A 16,587-nucleotide genomic window follows, 5' to 3' on the forward strand; every position below is an offset into this window, starting at 1 on the left:
TGCAAGCTTGCTTGGTTGGCCAAAAACGGCGTATGCGTTTTTTCCTGAATATATTCAGGAAAAAACGCATACGCCCTTTTTGGCCAAGTGCATCATTGTGGACGTTCTGCCTCTTTTCCTATGCTTTCAATGCAATTCCAGTCTACCTCCTGAAATCGGTTTCCTGCAATTCTGCCCCGCTTTCAAGTCCTCTTGGCAGCCTTACTTCAGTCTATTTTTGGACGATAGCTGTCATTTATAACTCTGCAGTGTTGTGAATTACAGTGCCCCTGAGCTCCTTTCTTCAACTCGCTTTCTTTTGAGCTGGCCGCAACACCGCAGGATGGCTTCAGGCCCTAATCTGGTTCTGGCACGGCATGCTGAGCCTTTGGTTAATCCTCTTCCTGGTGGGAAATGAGAGTTAAATTTGCCCGTCCAGACACCTCCAGCTAGCCTCTCATTTGTTCTCGCTATTCCTGTTCATCTTCCGCAGAAATTGCAAACTGGGCCAAACAGGAGGTTAAAGGGACTGACTCTCCAAGTGGGGAGAGTGTTAGTAAAGCGTCTGGAATGTTGCACCCGAGTGCCAGGGGAGGAAAACTGAGACATATTTGAATACGTCTCCCGTTCACATGGTTGATCATACTCTGGGTTCCACATGCATGTTTTAGCTGAAGGAAGAATACCTTAAACCTGGAGAGTTGAGACCCGTGTAATGGGTACAATGCAATATGACTTCAAAGGGTCTTCATTTGCTCACCGAACCTCTCCAATCCTATCACTGCTGCATTTATGGCCCTGTACACATGCTTGATTCTCTTTCGTAGACATAGCAATCCATAGGTTTTAAGACAGTTACTAGTCAGGTACATTCTTAGGCGTTTAATATGCGGTGTTGAGTCCATTTCATTGAGCAAGGAGTAGCTCTTGTCTATTCAATATTTGACTTAAGGAACTTTATCTGTGCTCATTTCAATCTCTGGTTTTATGCAGCACCCCAACTCACCTTTCCCCTTAAGCAAGCATAAGTTGGTTTTCTAAATTTGAGACCCTGTTCTGTTCTGTAATTCAGTTCCTGTGTAGCCAAGTTTACATTCCGTGTATTACTGATATCTTATGATGTTTCTTTTTCTGTGTGACTTATTTCAGTTAGAATCATCATACCTGAATCCACTCATTGTGCTGCTAAGGGCCTGATGACACAGATTTCATTGCTGAGTGATATTGCTTTGTAAGTAAATACCACAACTTCTTTCTCCATTTTTCACTTTCTGCGATGTTGAACTTGTACTGTAAACGAGGTTCTTGTAAACAGAGCCGTTCCAAACTTTGTGGTGGCTGTGTCTTTTTGATTTTAATTTCCCTAAGGTATAGGACCATAAGTGGAAGTGCCCTAGGTTCTGTTGCTTTGTTTTTTAGATGTCTCAGGAAACACCATACACTTCTCCGGAGTGGTTGTTGGCAATTTACATCCCGCCCATCAGCATAACAAGGCTCCCAGTTCTCCATGGCCTGTCCTGCCTTTCTGGATTTTACACTTTTTTCAGATGACCCTTTTGATCCGGGGGAAGTGAGACTTCATTGTAGTGCAGATTTCCTTTGCAAGCTTGCTTGGTTGGCCAAAAAGGGCGTATGCGTTTTATCCTGAATATATTCAGGAAAAAACGCATACGCCCTTTTTGGCCAAGTGCATCATTGTGGACGTTCTGCCTCTTTTCCTATGCTTTCAATGCAATTCCAGTCTACCTCCTGAAATCGGTTTCCTGCAATTCTGCCCCGCATTCAAGTCCTCTTGGCAGCCTTACTTCAGTATATTTTTGGACGAGAGCTGTCATTTATAACTCTGCAGGTTTGTGAATTACAGTGCCCCTGAGCTCCTTTCTTCAACTCGCTTTCTTGTGACCTGGCCGCAACACCGCAGGACGTCTTCAGGCCCTAATCTGGTTCTGGCACGGCACGCTGAGCCTTTGGTTAATTCCTCTTCCTGGTGGGAAATGAGAGTTAAATTTGCCCATGCAGACACCTCCAGCTACTCTTTCATTGGTTCTCGCTATTCCTGTTCATCTTCCACAGAAATTGCAAACTGGGCCAAACAGGAAGTTAAAGGGACTGACTCTCCAAGTGGGGAGAGTGTTAGTAAAGCGTCTGGAATGTTGCACCCGAGTACCAGGGTACAAAAACTGAGACATATTTGAACACGTCTCCCGATCACATGGTTGATCATACTCTAGGTTCCACATGCATGTTTTAGATGAAGGAAGAATACCTTAAACCTGGGTAGTTGAAACCCTTGGAATGGGTACCATGCAATATGACTTCAAAGGGTCTTCATTTGCTCACGAACCTCTACAATCCTATCACTGCTGCGTTTATGCCCCTGTACACATGCTTGATTCTCTTTCGGAGACATAGCAATCCATAGGTTTTAAGATACTTACTAGTCAGGTACATTCTTAGGCGTTTAATATGTGGTGTTGAGTCCATTTCGTTGAGCAAGGAGTAGCTCTTGTCTATTCCATATTTGGCTTAAGGAACTTTATCTGTGCTCATTTCAATCTCTGGTTTTATGCAGCACCCCAACTCACCTTTCCCCTTAAGCAAGCATAAGTTTGTTTTCTAAATTTGAGACCCTGTTCTGTTCTGTGATTCAGTTCCTGTGTAGCCAAGTTTACATTCCGTGTATTACTGATATCTTATGATGTTTCTTTTTCTGTGTGACTTATTTTAGGTAGAATCATCGTACCTGAATCCACTCATTGTGCTGCTAAGGGCCTGATGACACAGATTTCATTGCTGAGTGATATTGCTTTGTAAGTAAATACCACAACTTCTTTATCCATTTTTCACTTTCTGCAATGTTGAACTTGTACTGTAAACGAGGTTCTTGTAAACAGAGCCGTTCCAAACTTTGGGGTGGCTGTGTCTTTTTCATTTTAATTTCCCTAAGCTATAGGACCATAAGTGGAAGTGCCCTAGGTTCTGTTGCTTTGTTTTTTAGATGTTTCAGGAAACACCATACACTTCTCCCAAGTGGTTCTTGGCAATTTACATCCCGCCCATCAGCAAAACAAGGCTCCCAGTTCTCCATGGCCTGTCCTGCCTTTCTGGATTTTACACTTTTTTCAGATGGCCCTTTTGACCGGGGGGAAGTGAGACTTCATTGTAGTGCAGATTTCCTTTGCAAGCTTGCTTGGTTGGCCAAAAAGGGCGTATGCGTTTTTTCCTGAATATATTCAGGAAAAAACGCATACGCCCTTTTTGGCCAAGTGCATCATTGTGGACGTTCTGCCTCTTTTCCTATGCTTTCAATGCAATTCCAGTCTACCTCCTGAAATCGGTTTCCTGCAATTCTGCCCCGCTTTCAAGTCCTCTTGGCAGCCTTACTTCAGTCTATTTTTGGACGATAGCTGTCATTTATAACTCTGCAGGTTTGTGAATTACAGTGCCCCTGAGCTCCTTTCTTCAACTCGCTTTCTTGTGACCTGGCCGCAACACCACAGGATGGCTTCAGGCCCTAATCTGGTTCTGGCACTGCACGCTGAGCCTTTGGTTATTTCCTCGTCCTGGTGGGAAATGAGAGTTAAATTTGCCCGTCCAGACACCTCCAGCTAGCCTCTCATTGGTTCTCGCTATTCCTGTTCATCTTCCGCAGAAATTGCAAACTGGGCCAAACAGGAGGTTAAAGGGACTGACTCTCCAAGTGGGGGAGAGTGTTAGTAAAGCGTCTGGAATGTTGCACCCGAGTACCAGGGGAGGAAAACTGAGACATATTTGAACACGTCTCCCGTTCACATGGTTGATCATACTTGGGTTCCACATGCATGTTTTAGCTGAAGGAAGAATACCTAAAACCTGGGTAGTTGAAAGCCGTGGAATGGGTACCATGCAATATGACTTCAAAGGGTCTTCATTTGCTCACCGAACCTCTCCAATCCTATCACTGCTGCGTTTATGTCCCTGTACACATGCTTGATTCTCTTTCGGAGACATAGCAATCTATAGGTTTTAAGATACTTACTAGTCAGGTACATTCTTAGGCGTTTAATATGCGGTGTTGAGTCCATTTCTTTGAGCAAGGAGTAGCTCTTGTCTATTCCATATTTGGCTTAAGGAACTTTATCTGTGCTCATTTCAATCTCTGGTTTTATGCAGCACCCCAACTCACCTTTACCCTTAAGCAAGCATAAGTTGGTTTTCTAAATTTGAGACCCTGTTCTGTTCTGTAATTCAGTTCCTGTGTAGCCAAGTTTACATTCCGTGTATTAGTGATATCTTATGATGTTTCTTTTTCTGTGTGACTTATTTCAGTTAGAATCATCATACCTGAATCCACTCATTGTGCTGCTACGGGTCTGATGACACAGATTTCATTGCTGAGTGATATTGCTTTGTAAGTAAATACCACAACTTTTTTATCCATTTTTCACTTTCTGTGATGTTGAACTTGTACTGTAAACGAGGTTGTTGTAAACAGAGCCGTTCCAAACTTTGGGGTGGCTGTGTCTTTTTGATTTTAAATTCCCTAAGCTATAGGACCATAAGTGGAAGTGCCCTAGGCTCTGTTGCTTTGTTTTTTAGATGTTTCAGGAAACACCATACACTTCTCCCGAGTGTTTGTTGGCAATTTACATCCCGCCCTTCAGCATAACAAGGCTCCCAGTTCTCCATGGCCTGTCCTGCCTTTCTGGATTTTACACTTTTTTCAGATGGCCCTTTTGACCGGGGGGAAGTGAGACTTCATTGTAGTGCAGATTTCCTTTGCAAGCTTGCTTGGTTGGCCAAAAAGGGCGTATGCGTTTTTTCCTGAATATATTCAGGAAAAAACGCATACGCCCTTTTTGGCCAAGTGCATCATTGTGGACGTTCTGCCTCTTTTCCTATGCTTTCAATGCAATTGCAGTCTACCTCCTGAAATCGGTTTCCTGCAATTCTGCCCCACTTTCAAGTCCTCTTGGCAGCCTTACTTCAGTCTATTTTTGGACGATAGCTGTCATTTATAACTCTGCAGCTTTGTGAATTACAGTGTCCCTGAGCTCCTTTCTTCAACTCGCTTTCTTGTGACCTGGCCGCAACACCGCAGGATGGCTTCAGGCCCTAATCTGGTTCCGGCCCGGCATGCTGAGCCTTTGGTTAATTCCTCTTCCTGGTGGGAAATGAGAGTTAAATTTGCCCGTCCAGACACCGCCAGCTAGTCTCTCATTGGTTCTCGCTATTCCTGTTCATCTTCCGCAGAAATTGCAAACTGGGCCAAACAGGAGGTTAAAGGCGCTGACTCTCCAAGTGGGGAGAGTGTTAGTAAAGCGTCTGGAATGTTGCACTCGAGTACCAGGGGAGGAAAACTGAGACATATTTGAACACGTCTCCTGATCACATGGTTGATCATACTCTGGGTTCCACATGCATGTTTTAGCTGAAGGAAGAATACCTAAAACCTGGGTAGTTGAAACCCGTGGAATGGGTACCATGCAATATGACTTCAAAGGGTCTTCATTTGCTCACCGAACCTCTCCAATCCTATCACTGCTGCGTTTATGCCCCTGTACACATGCTTGATTCTCTTTCGGAGACATAGCAATCCATAGGTTTTAAGATACTTACTAGTCAGGTACATTCTTAGGCGTTTAATATGCGGTGTTGAGTCCATTTCGTTGAGCAAGGAGTAGCTCTTGTCTATTCCATATTTGGCTTAAGGAACTTTATCTGTGCTCATTTCAATCTCTGGTTTTATGCAGCACCCCAACTCACCTTTACCCTTAAGCAAGCATAAGTTGGTTTTCTAAATTTGAGACCCTGTTCTGTTCTGTAATTCAGTTCCTGTGTAGCCAAGTTTCCATTCCGTGTATTAGTGATATCTTATGATGTTTCTTTTTCTGTGTGACTTATTTCAGTTAGAATCATCATACCTGAATCCACTCATTGTGCTGCTACGGGCCTGATGACACAGATTTCATTGCTGAGTGATATTGCTTTGTAAGTAAATACCACAACTTTTTTATCCATTTTTCACTTTCTGCGATGTTGAACTTGTACTGTAAACGAGGTTCTTGTAAACAGAGCCGTTCGAAACTTTGGGGTGGCTGTGTCTTTTTGATTTTAAATTCCCTAAGCTATAGGACCATAAGTGGAAGTGCCCTAGGCTCTGTTGCTTTGTTTTTTAGATGTTTCAGGAAACAGGATACACTTCTCCGGAGTGTCTGTTGGCAGTTTACATCCCGCCCATCAGCATAACAAGGCTCCCAGTTCTCCATGGCCTGTCCTGCCTTTCTGGATTTTACACTTTTTTCAGATGGCCCTTTTGACGGGGGGAAGTGAGACTTCATTGTAGTGCAGATTTCCTTTGCAAGCTTGCTTGGTTGGCCAAAAAGGGCGTATGCGTTTTTTCCTGAATATATTCAGGAAAAAACGCATACGCCCTTTTTGGCCAAGTGCATCATTGTGGACGTTCTGCCTCTTTTCCTATGCTTTCAATGCAATTCCAGTCTACCTCCTGAAATCGGTTTCCTGCAATTCTGCCCCGCTTTCAAGTCCTCTTGGCAGCCTTACTTCAGTCTATTTTTGGAGATAGCTGTCATTTATAACTCTGCAGGTTTGTGAATTACAGTGCCCCTGAGCTCCTTTCTTCAACTCGCTTTCTTTTGAGCTGGCCGCAACACCGCAGGATGGCTTCAGGCCCTAATCTGGTTCCGGCACGGCACGCTGAGCCTTTGGTTATTTCCTCTTCCTGGTGGGAAATGAGAGTTAAATTTGCCCGTCCAGACACCTCCAGCTAGCCTCTCATTGGTTCTCGCTATTCCTGTTCATCTTCCGCAGAAATTGCAAACTGGGCCAAACAGGAGGTTAAAGGGACTGACTCTCCAAGTCGGGAGAGTGTTAGTAAAGCGTCTGGAATGTTGCACCAGAGTACCAGGGTACGAAAACTGGGACATATTTGAACACGTCTCCCGATCACATGGTTGATCATACTCTAGGTTCCACATGCATGTTTTAGCTGAAGGAAGAATACCTTAAACCTGGGTAGTTGAAACCCGTGGAATGGGTACCATGCAATATAACTTCAAAGGGTTTTCATTTGCTCACCGAAACTCTCCAATCCTATCACTGCTGCGTTTATGCCCCTGTACACATGCTTCATTCTCTTTCGGAGACATAGCAATCCATAGGTTTTAAGATACTTACTAGTCAGGTATATTCTTAGGCGTTTAATATGGGGTGTGGAGTCCATTTCGTTGAGCAAGGAGTAGCTCTTGTCTATTCCATATTTGGGTTAAGGAACTTTATCTTTGCTCATTTCAATCTCTGGTTTTATGCAGCACCCCAACTCACCTTTACCCTTAAGCATGAATAAGTTGGTTTTCTAAATTTGAAACCTTGTTCTGTTCTGTAATTCAGTTCCTGTGTAGCCAAGTTTACATTCCGTGTATTACTGATATCTTATGATGTTTCTTTTTCTGTGTGACTTACTTCAGTTAGAATCATCATACCTGAATCCACTCATTGTGCTGCTAAGGGCCTGATGACACAGATTTCATTGCTGAGTGATATTGCTTTGTAAGTAAATACCACAACTTCTTTATCCATTTTTCACTTTCTGCGATGTTGAACTTGTACTGTAAACGAGGTTCTTGTAAACAGAGGCGTCCCAAACTTTGGGGTGGCTGTGTCTTTTTGATTTTAAGTTCCCTAAGCTATAGGACCATAAGTGGAAGTGCCCTAGGTTCTGTTGCTTTGTTTTTTAGATGTTTCAGGAAACACCATACACTTCTCCCGAGTGGTTGTTGGCAATTTACATCCCGCCCATCAGCATAACAAGGCTCCCAGTTCTCCATGGCCTGTCCTGCCTTTCTGGATTTTACACTTTTTTCAGATGGCCCTTTTGACCGGGGGGAAGTGAGACTTCATTGTAGTGCAGATTTCCTTTGCAAGCTTGCTTGGTTGGCCAAAAAGGGCGTATGCGTTTTTTCCTGAATATATTCAGGAAAGAACGCATACGCCCTTTTTGGCCAAGTGCATCATTGTGGACGTTCTGCCTCTTTTCCTATGCTTTCAATGCAATTCCAGTCTACCTCCTGAAATCGGTTTCCTGCAATTCTGCCCCGCTTTCAAGTCCTCTTGGCAGCCTTACTTCAGTCTATTTTTGGACGATAGCTCTCATTTATAACTCTGCAGGTTTGTGAATTACAGTGCCCCTGAGCTCCTTTCTTCAACTCGCTTTCTTTTGAGCTGGCCGCAACACCGCAGCATGGCTTCAGGCCCTAATCTGGTTCCGGCACGGCACGCTGAGCCTCTGGTTATTTCCTCTTCCTGGTGGGAAATGAGAGTTAAATTTGCCCGTCCAGACACCTCCAGCTAGTCTCTCATTGGTTCTCGCTATTCCTGTTCATCTTCCACAGAAATTGCAAACTGGGCCAAACAGGAGGTTAAAGGCGCTGACTCTCCAAGTGGGGAGAGTGTTAGTAAAGCGTCTGGAATGTTGCACCCGAGTACCAGGGGAGGAAAACTGAGACATATTTGAACACGTCTCCCGATCACATGGTTGATCATACTCTGGGTTCCACATGCATGTTTTAGCTGAAGGAAGAATACCTAAAACCTGGGTAGTTGAAACCCGTGGAATGGGTACCATGCAATATGACTTCAAAGGGTCTTCATTTGCTCACCGAACCTCTCCAATCCTATCACTGCTGCGTTTATGCCCCTGTACACATGCTTGATTCTCTTTCGGAGACATAGCAATCCATAGGTTTTAAGATACTTACTAGTCAGGTACATTCTTAGGCGTTTAATATGCGGTGTTGAGTCCATTTCGTTGAGCAAGGAGTAGCTCTTGTCTATTCCATATTTGGCTTAAGGAACTTTATCTGTGCTCATTTCAATCTCTGGTTTTATGCAGCACCCCAACTCACCTTTACCCTTAAGCAAGAATAAGTTGGTTTTCTAAATTTGAAACCTTGTTCTGTTCTGTAATTCAGTTCCTGTGTAGCCAAGTTTACATTCCGTGTATTACTGATATCTTATGATGTTTCTTTTTCTGTGTGACTTACTTCAGTTAGAATCATCATACCTGAATCCACTCATTGTGCTGCTAAGGGCCTGATGACACAGATTTCATTGCTGAGTGATATTGCTTTGTAAGTAAATACCACAACTTCTTTATCCATTTTTCACTTTCTGCGATGTTGAACTTGTACTGTAAACGAGGTTCTTGTAAACAGAGGCGTCCCAAACTTTGGGGTGGCTGTGTCTTTTTGATTTTAAGTTCCCTAAGCTATAGGACCATAAGTGGAAGTGCCCTAGGTTCTGTTGCTTTGTTTTTTAGATGTTTCAGGAAATACCATACACTTCTCCCGAGTGGTTGTTGGCAATTTACATCCCGCCCATCAGCATAACAAGGCTCCCAGTTCTCCATGGCCTGTCCTGCCTTTCTGGATTTTACACTTTTTTCAGATGGCCCTTTTGACCGGGGGGAAGTGAGACTTCATTGTAGTGCAGATTTCCTTTGCAAGCTTGCTTGGTTGGCCAAAAAGGGCGTATGCGTTTTTTCCTGAATATATTCAGGAAAAAACGCATACGCCCTTTTTGGCCAAGTGCATCATTGTGGACGTTCTGCCTCTTTTCCTATGCTTTCAATGCAATTCCAGTCTAACTCCTGAAATCGGTTTCCTGCAATTCTGCCCCGCTTTCAAGTCCTCTTGGCAGCCTTACTTCAGTCTATTTTTGGACGATAGCTGTCATTTATAACTCTGCAGGTTTGTGAATTACAGTGCCCCTGAGCTCCTTTCTTCAACTCGCTTTCTTGTGACCTGTCCGCAACACCGCAGGATGGCTTCAGGCCCTAATCTGGTTCCCGCACGGCACACTGAGCCTCTGGTTATTTCCTCTTCCTGGTGGGAAATGAGAGTTAAATTTGCCCGTCCAGACACCTCCAGCTAGTCTCTCATTGGTTCTCGCTATTCCTGTTCATCTTCCACAGAAATTGCAAACTGGGCCAAACAGGAGGTTAAAGGCGCTGACTCTCCAAGTGGGGAGAGTGTTAGTAAAGCGTCTGGAATGTTGCACCCGAGTACCAGGGGAGGAAAACTGAGACATATTTGAACACGTCTCCCGATCACATGGTTGATCATACTCTGGGTTCCACATGCATGTTTTAGCTGAAGGAAGAATACCTAAAACCTGGGTAGTTGAAACCCGTGGAATGGGTACCATGCAATATGACTTCAAAGGGTCTTCATTTGCTCACCGAACCTCTCCAATCCTATCACTGCTGCGTTTATGCCCCTGTACACATGCTTGATTCTCTTTCGGAGACATAGCAATCCATAGGTTTTAAGATACTTACTAGTCAGGTACATTCTTAGGCGTTTAATATGCGGTGTTGAGTCCATTTCGTTGAGCAAGGAGTAGCTCTTGTCTATTCCATATTTGGCTTAAGGAACTTTATCTGTGCTCATTTCAATCTCTGGTTTTATGCAGCACCCCAACTCACCTTTACCCTTAAGCAAGCATAAGTTGGTTTTCTAAATTTGAGACCCTGTTCTGTTCTGTAATTCAGTTCCTGTGTAGCCAAGTTTCCATTCCGTGTATTAGTGATATCTTATGATGTTTCTTTTTCTGTGTGACTTATTTCACTTAGAATCATCATACCTGAATCCACTCATTGTGCTGCTACGGGCCTGATGACATAGATTTCATTGCTGAGTGATATTGCTTTGTAAGTGATTACCACAACTTCTTTATCCATTTTTCACTTTCTGCGATGTTGAACTTGTACTGTAAACGAGGTTCTTGTAAACAGAGCCGTTCCAAACTTTGGGGTGGCTGTGTCTTTTTGATTTTAAATTCCCTAAGCTATAGGACCATAAGTGGAAGTGCCCTAGGTTCTGTTGCTTAGTTTTTTAGATGTTTCTGGAAACACCATACACTTCTCTCCAGTGTCTGTTGGCAATTTACATCCCGCCCATCAGCATAACAAGGCTCCCAGTTCTCCATGGCCTGTCCTGCCTTTCTGGATTTTACACTTTTTTCAGATGGCCCTTTTGACCGGGGGGAAGTGAGACTTCATTGTAGTGCAGATTTCCTTTGCAAGCTTGCTTGGTTGGCCAAAAAGGGCGTATGCATTTTTTCCTGAATATATTCAGGAAAAAACGCATACGCCCTTTTTGGCCAAGTGCATCATTGTGGACGTTCTGCCTCTTTTCCTATGCTTTCAATGCAATTCCAGTCTACCTCCTGAAATCGGTTTCCTGCAATTCTGCCCCGCTTTCAAGTCCTCTTGGCAGCCTTACTTCAGTCTATTTTTGGACGATAGCTGTCATTTATAACTCTGCAGGTTTGTGAATTACAGTGCCCCTGAGCTCCTTTCTTCAACTCGCTTTCTTTTGAGCTGGCCGCAACACCGCAGGATGGCTTCAGGCCCTAATCTGGTTCCGGCACGGCACGGTGAGCCTTTGGTTAATTCCTCTTCCTGGTGGGAAATGAGAGTTAAATTTGCCCGTCCAGACACCTCCAGCTAGCCTCTCATTGGTTCTCGCTATTCCTGTTCATCTTCCGCAGAAATTGCAAACTGGGCCAAACAAGAGGTTAAAGGGACTGACTCTACAAGACGGGAGAGTGTTAGTAAAGCGTCTGGAATGTTGCACCCGAGTACCAGGGTACGAAAACTGGGACATATTTGAACACGTCTCCCGATCACATGGTTGATCATACTCTAGGTTCCACATGCATGTTTTAGCTGAAGGAAGAATACCTTAAACCTGGGTAGTTGAAACCCGTGGAATGGGTACCATGCAATATGACTTCAAAGGGTTTTCATTTGCTCACCGAAACTCTCCAATCCTATCACTGCTGCGTTTATGCCCCTGTACAAATGCTTGATTCTCTTTCGAAGACATAGCAATCCATAGGTTTTAAGATACTTACTAGTCAGGTACATTCTTAGGCGTTTAATATGGGGTGTTGAGTCCATTTCGTTGAGCAAGGAGTAGCTCTTGTCTATTCCATATTTGGCTTAAGGAACTTTATCTGTGCTCATTTCAATCTCTGGTTTTATGCAGCATCCCAACTCACCTTTACCCTTAAGCAAGAATAAGTTGGTTTTCTAAATTTGAAACCTTGTTCTGTTCTGTAATTCAGTTCGTGTGTAGCCAAGTTTACATTCCGTGTATTACTGATATCTTATGATGTTTCTTTTTCTGTGTGACTTACTTCAGTTAGAATCATCATACCTGAATCCACTCATTGTGCTGCTAAGGGCCTGATGACACAGATTTCATTGCTGAGTGATATTGCTTTGTAAGTAAATACCACAACTTCTTTATCCATTTTTCACTTTCTGCGATGTTGAACTTGTACTGTAAACGAGGTTCTTGTAAACAGAGGCGTCCCAAACTTTGGGGTGGCTGTGTCTTTTTGATTTTAATTTCCCTAAGCTATAGGACCATAAGTGGCAGTGCCCTAGGCTCTGTTGCTTTGTTTTTTAGATGTTTCAGGAAATACCATACACTTCTCCTGAGTGTCTGTTGGCAATTTACATCCCGCCCATCAGCATAACAAGGCTCCCAGTTCTCCATGGCCTGTCCTGCCTTTCTGGATTTTACACTTTTTTCAGATGGCCCTTTTGACCGGGGGAAGTGAGACTTCATTGTAGTGCAGATTTCCTTTGCAAGCTTGCTTGGTTGGCCAAAAAGGGCGTATGCGTTTTTTCCTGAATATATTCAGGAAAAAACGCATACGCCCTTTTTGGCCAAGTGCATCATTGTGGACGTTCTGCCTCTTTTCCTATGCTTTCAATGCAATTCCAGTCTACCTCCTGAAATCGGTTTCCTGCAATTCTGCCCCGCTTTCAAGTCCTCTTGGCAGCCTTACTTCAGTCTATTTTTGGACGATAGCTGTCATTTATAACTCTGCAGGTTTGTGAATTACAGTGCCCCTGAGCTCCTTTCTTCAACTCGCTTTCTTTTGAGCTGGCCGCAACACTGCAGGATGGCTTCAGGCCCTAATCTGGTTCCGGCACGGCACGCTGAGCCTTTGGTTAATTCCTCTTCTTGGTGGGAAATGAGAGTTAAATTTGCCCGTCCAGACACCTCCAGCTAGCCTCTCATTGGTTCTCGCTATTCCTGTTCATCTTCCGCAGAAATTGCAAACTGGGCCAAACAGGAGGTTAAAGGGACTGACTCTCCAAGTTGGGAGAGTGTTAGTAAAGCGTCTGGAATGTTGCACCCGAGTACCAGGGTACGAAAACTGAGACATATTTGAACACGTCTCCCGATCACATGGTTGATCATACTCTAGGTTCCACATGCATGTTTTAGCTGAAGGAAGAATACCTTAAACCTGGGTAGGTGAAACCCGTGGAATGGGTACCATGCAATATGACTTCAAAGGGTCTTCATTTGCTCACCGAACCTCTCCAATCCTATCACTGCTGCGTTTATGCCCCTGTACACATGCTTGATTCTCTTTCGGAGACATAGCAATCCATAGGTTTTAAGATACTTACTAGTCAGGTACATTCTTAGGCGTTTAATATGCGGTGTTGAGTCCATTTCGTTGAGCAAGGAGTAGCTCTTGTCTATTACATATTTGGCTTAAGGAACTTTATCTGTGCTCATTTCAATCTCTGGTTTTATGCAGCACCCCAACTCACCTTTCCCCTTAAGCAAGCATAAGTTGGTTTTCTAAATTTGAGACCCTGTTCTGTTCTGTAATTCAGTTCCTGTGTAGCCAAGTTTACATTCCGTGTATTACTGATATCTTATGATGTTTCTTTTTCTGTGTGACTTATTTCAGTTAGAATCATCATACCTGAATCCACTCATTGTGCTGCTAAGGGCATGATGACATAGATTTCATTGCTGAGTGATATTGCTTTGTAAGTGATTACCACAACTTCTTTATCCATTTTTCACTTTCTGCGATGTTGAACTTGTAATGTAAACGAGGTTCTTGTAAACAGAGCCGTTCCAAACTTTGGGGTGGCTGTGTCTTTTTGATTTTAATTTCCCTAAGCTATAGGACCATAAGTGGAAGTGCCCTAGGTTCTGTTGCTTTGTTTTTTAGATGTTTCAGGAAACACCATACACTTCTCTCCAGTGTCTGTTGGCAATTTACATCCCGCCCATCAGCATAACAAGGCTCCCAGTTCTCCATGGCCTGTCCTGCCTTTCTGGATTTTACACTTTTTTCAGATGGCCCTTTTGACCGGGGGGAAGTGAGACTTCATTGTAGTGCAGATTTCCTTTGCAAGCTTGCTTGGTTGGCCAAAAAGGGCGTATGCGTTTTTTCCTGAATATATTCAGGAAAAAACGCATACGCCCTTTTTGGCCAAGTGCATCATTGTGGACGTTCTGCCTCTTTTCCTATGCTTGCAATGCAATTCCAGTCTACCTCCTGAAATCGGTTTCCTGCAATTCTGCCCCGCTTTCAAGTCCTCTTGGCAGCCTTACTTCAGTCTATTTTTGGACGATAGCTGTCATTTATAACTCTGCAGGTTTGTGAATTACAGTGCCCCTGAGCTCCTTTCTTCAACTCGCTTTCTTTTGAGCTGGCCGCAACACCGCAGGATGGCTTCAGGCCCTAATCTGGTTCCGGCACGGCACGGTGAGCCTTTGGTTAATTCCTCTTCCTGGTGGGAAATGAGAGTTAAATTTGCCCGTCCAGACACCTCCAGCTAGCCTCTCATTGGTTCTCGCTATTCCTGTTCATCTTCCGCAGAAATTGCAAACTGGGCCAAACAGGAGGTTAAAGGCGCTTACTCTCCAAGTGGGGAGAGTGTTAGTAAAGCGTCTGGAATGTTGCACCCGAGTACCAGGGGAGGAAAACTGAGACATATTTGAACACGTCTCCCGATCACATGGTTGATCATACTCTGGGTTCCACATGCATGTTTTAGCTGAAGGAAGAATACCTAAAACCTGGGTAGTTGAAACCCGTGGAATGGGTACCATGCAATATGACTTCAAAGGGTCTTCATTTGCTCACCGAACCTCTCCAATCCTATCACTGCTGCGTTTATGCCCCTGTACACATGCTTGATTCTCTTTCGGAGACATAGCAATCTATAGGTTTTAAGATACTTACTAGTCAGGTACATTCTTAGGCGTTTAATATGCGGTGTTGAGTCCATTTCGTTGAGCAAGGAGTAGCTCTTGTCTATTCCATATTTGGCTTAAGGAACTTTATCTGTGCTCATTTCAATCTCTGGTTTTATGCAGCACCCCAAGTCACCTTTCCCCTTAAGCAAGCATAAGTTTGTTTTCTAAATTTGAGACCCTGTTCTGTTCTGTAATTCAGTTCCTGTGTAGCCAAGTTTACATTCCGTGTATTACTGATATCTTATGATGTTTCTTTTTCTGTGTGACTTATTTCAGTTAGAATCATCGTACCTGAATCCACTCATTATGCTGCTACGGGCCTGATGACATAGATTTCATTGCTGAGTGATACTGCATTGTACATAAGTACCACAAGTTCTTTATCCATTTTTCTCTTTCTGTGATATTGAACTTGTACGGTAAACGAGGTTCTTGTAAACAGAGGCGTCCCAAACTTTGGGGTGGCTGTGTCTTTTTGATTTTAATTTCCCTAAGCTATAGGACCATAAGTGGAAGTGCCCTAGGCTCTGTTGCTTTGTTTTTTAGATGTTTCAGGAAACACTATACACTTCTCCCAAGTGTCTGTTGACAATTTACATCCCGCCCATCAGCATAACAAGGCTCCCAGTTGTCCATGGCCTGTCCTGCCTTTCTGGATTTTACACTTTTTTCAGATGGCCCTTTTGACCGGGGGGAAGTGAGACTTCATTATAGTGCAGATTTCCTTTGCAAGTTTGCTTGGTTGGCCAAAAAGGGCGTATGCGTTTTTTCCTGAATATATTCAGGAAAAAACGCATACGCCCTTTTTGGCCAAGTGCATCATTGTGGACGTTCTGCCTCTTTTCCTATGCTTTCAATGCAATTCCAGTCTACCTCCTGAAATCAGTTTCCTGCAATTCTGCCCCTCTTTTAAGTCCTCTTGGCAGCCTTACTTCAGTCTATTTTTGGACGATAGCTGTCATTTATAACTCTGCAGGTTTGTGAATTACAGTGCCCCTGAGCTCCTTTCTTCAACTCGCTTTCTTGTGAACTGGCCGCAACACCGCAGGATGGCTTCAGGCCGTAATCTGGTTCCGGCACGACACGCTGAGCCTTTGGTTAATTCCTCTTCCTGGTGGGAAATGAGAGTTAAATTTGCCCGTTCAGACACCTCCAGCTAGTCTCTCATTGGTTCTCGCTATTCCTGTTCATCTTCCGCAGAAATTGCAAACTGGGCCAAACAGGAGGTTAAAGGGACTGACTCTCCAAGTCGGGAGAGTGTTAGTAAAGCGTCTGGAATGTTGCACCCGAGTACCAGGGTACGAAAACTGAGACATATTTGAACACGTCTCCCGATCACATGGTTGATCATACTCTAGGTTCCACATGCATGTTTTAGCTGAAGGAAGAATACCTTAAACCTGGGTAGGTGAAACCCGTGGAATGGGTACCATGCAATATGACTTCAAAGGGTCTTCATTTGCTCACCGAACCTCTCCAATCCTATCACTGCTGCGTTTATGCCCCTGTACACATGCTT

The 16,587-nt window shown here is 43.9% G+C and overlaps 1 long non-coding RNA gene across 7 annotated transcripts in view; it reads left to right on the plus strand.

The window, feature by feature from the left end:
- Positions 1-16,587, plus strand: part of LOC307181293 — a 359,275-nt gene that overhangs the window by 268,455 nt on the left and 74,233 nt on the right. The window contains exon 5 of one of the 7 annotated variants that reach the window (XR_013826349.1): positions 13,765-13,822. The exons of the other annotated variants lie outside the window; for them this stretch is intronic. This is a non-coding gene — a long non-coding RNA (uncharacterized lncRNA). Of the gene's footprint in view, positions 1-13,764; positions 13,823-16,587 lie in introns of those variants that run through there. 7 annotated transcript variants of the gene reach the window in all.

The sequence above is a fragment of the Stenella coeruleoalba genome (genome assembly GCF_951394435.1).
Source record: "Stenella coeruleoalba genome assembly, contig: scaffold_34, whole genome shotgun sequence".
Lineage (NCBI taxonomy): Eukaryota > Metazoa > Chordata > Mammalia > Artiodactyla > Delphinidae > Stenella > Stenella coeruleoalba.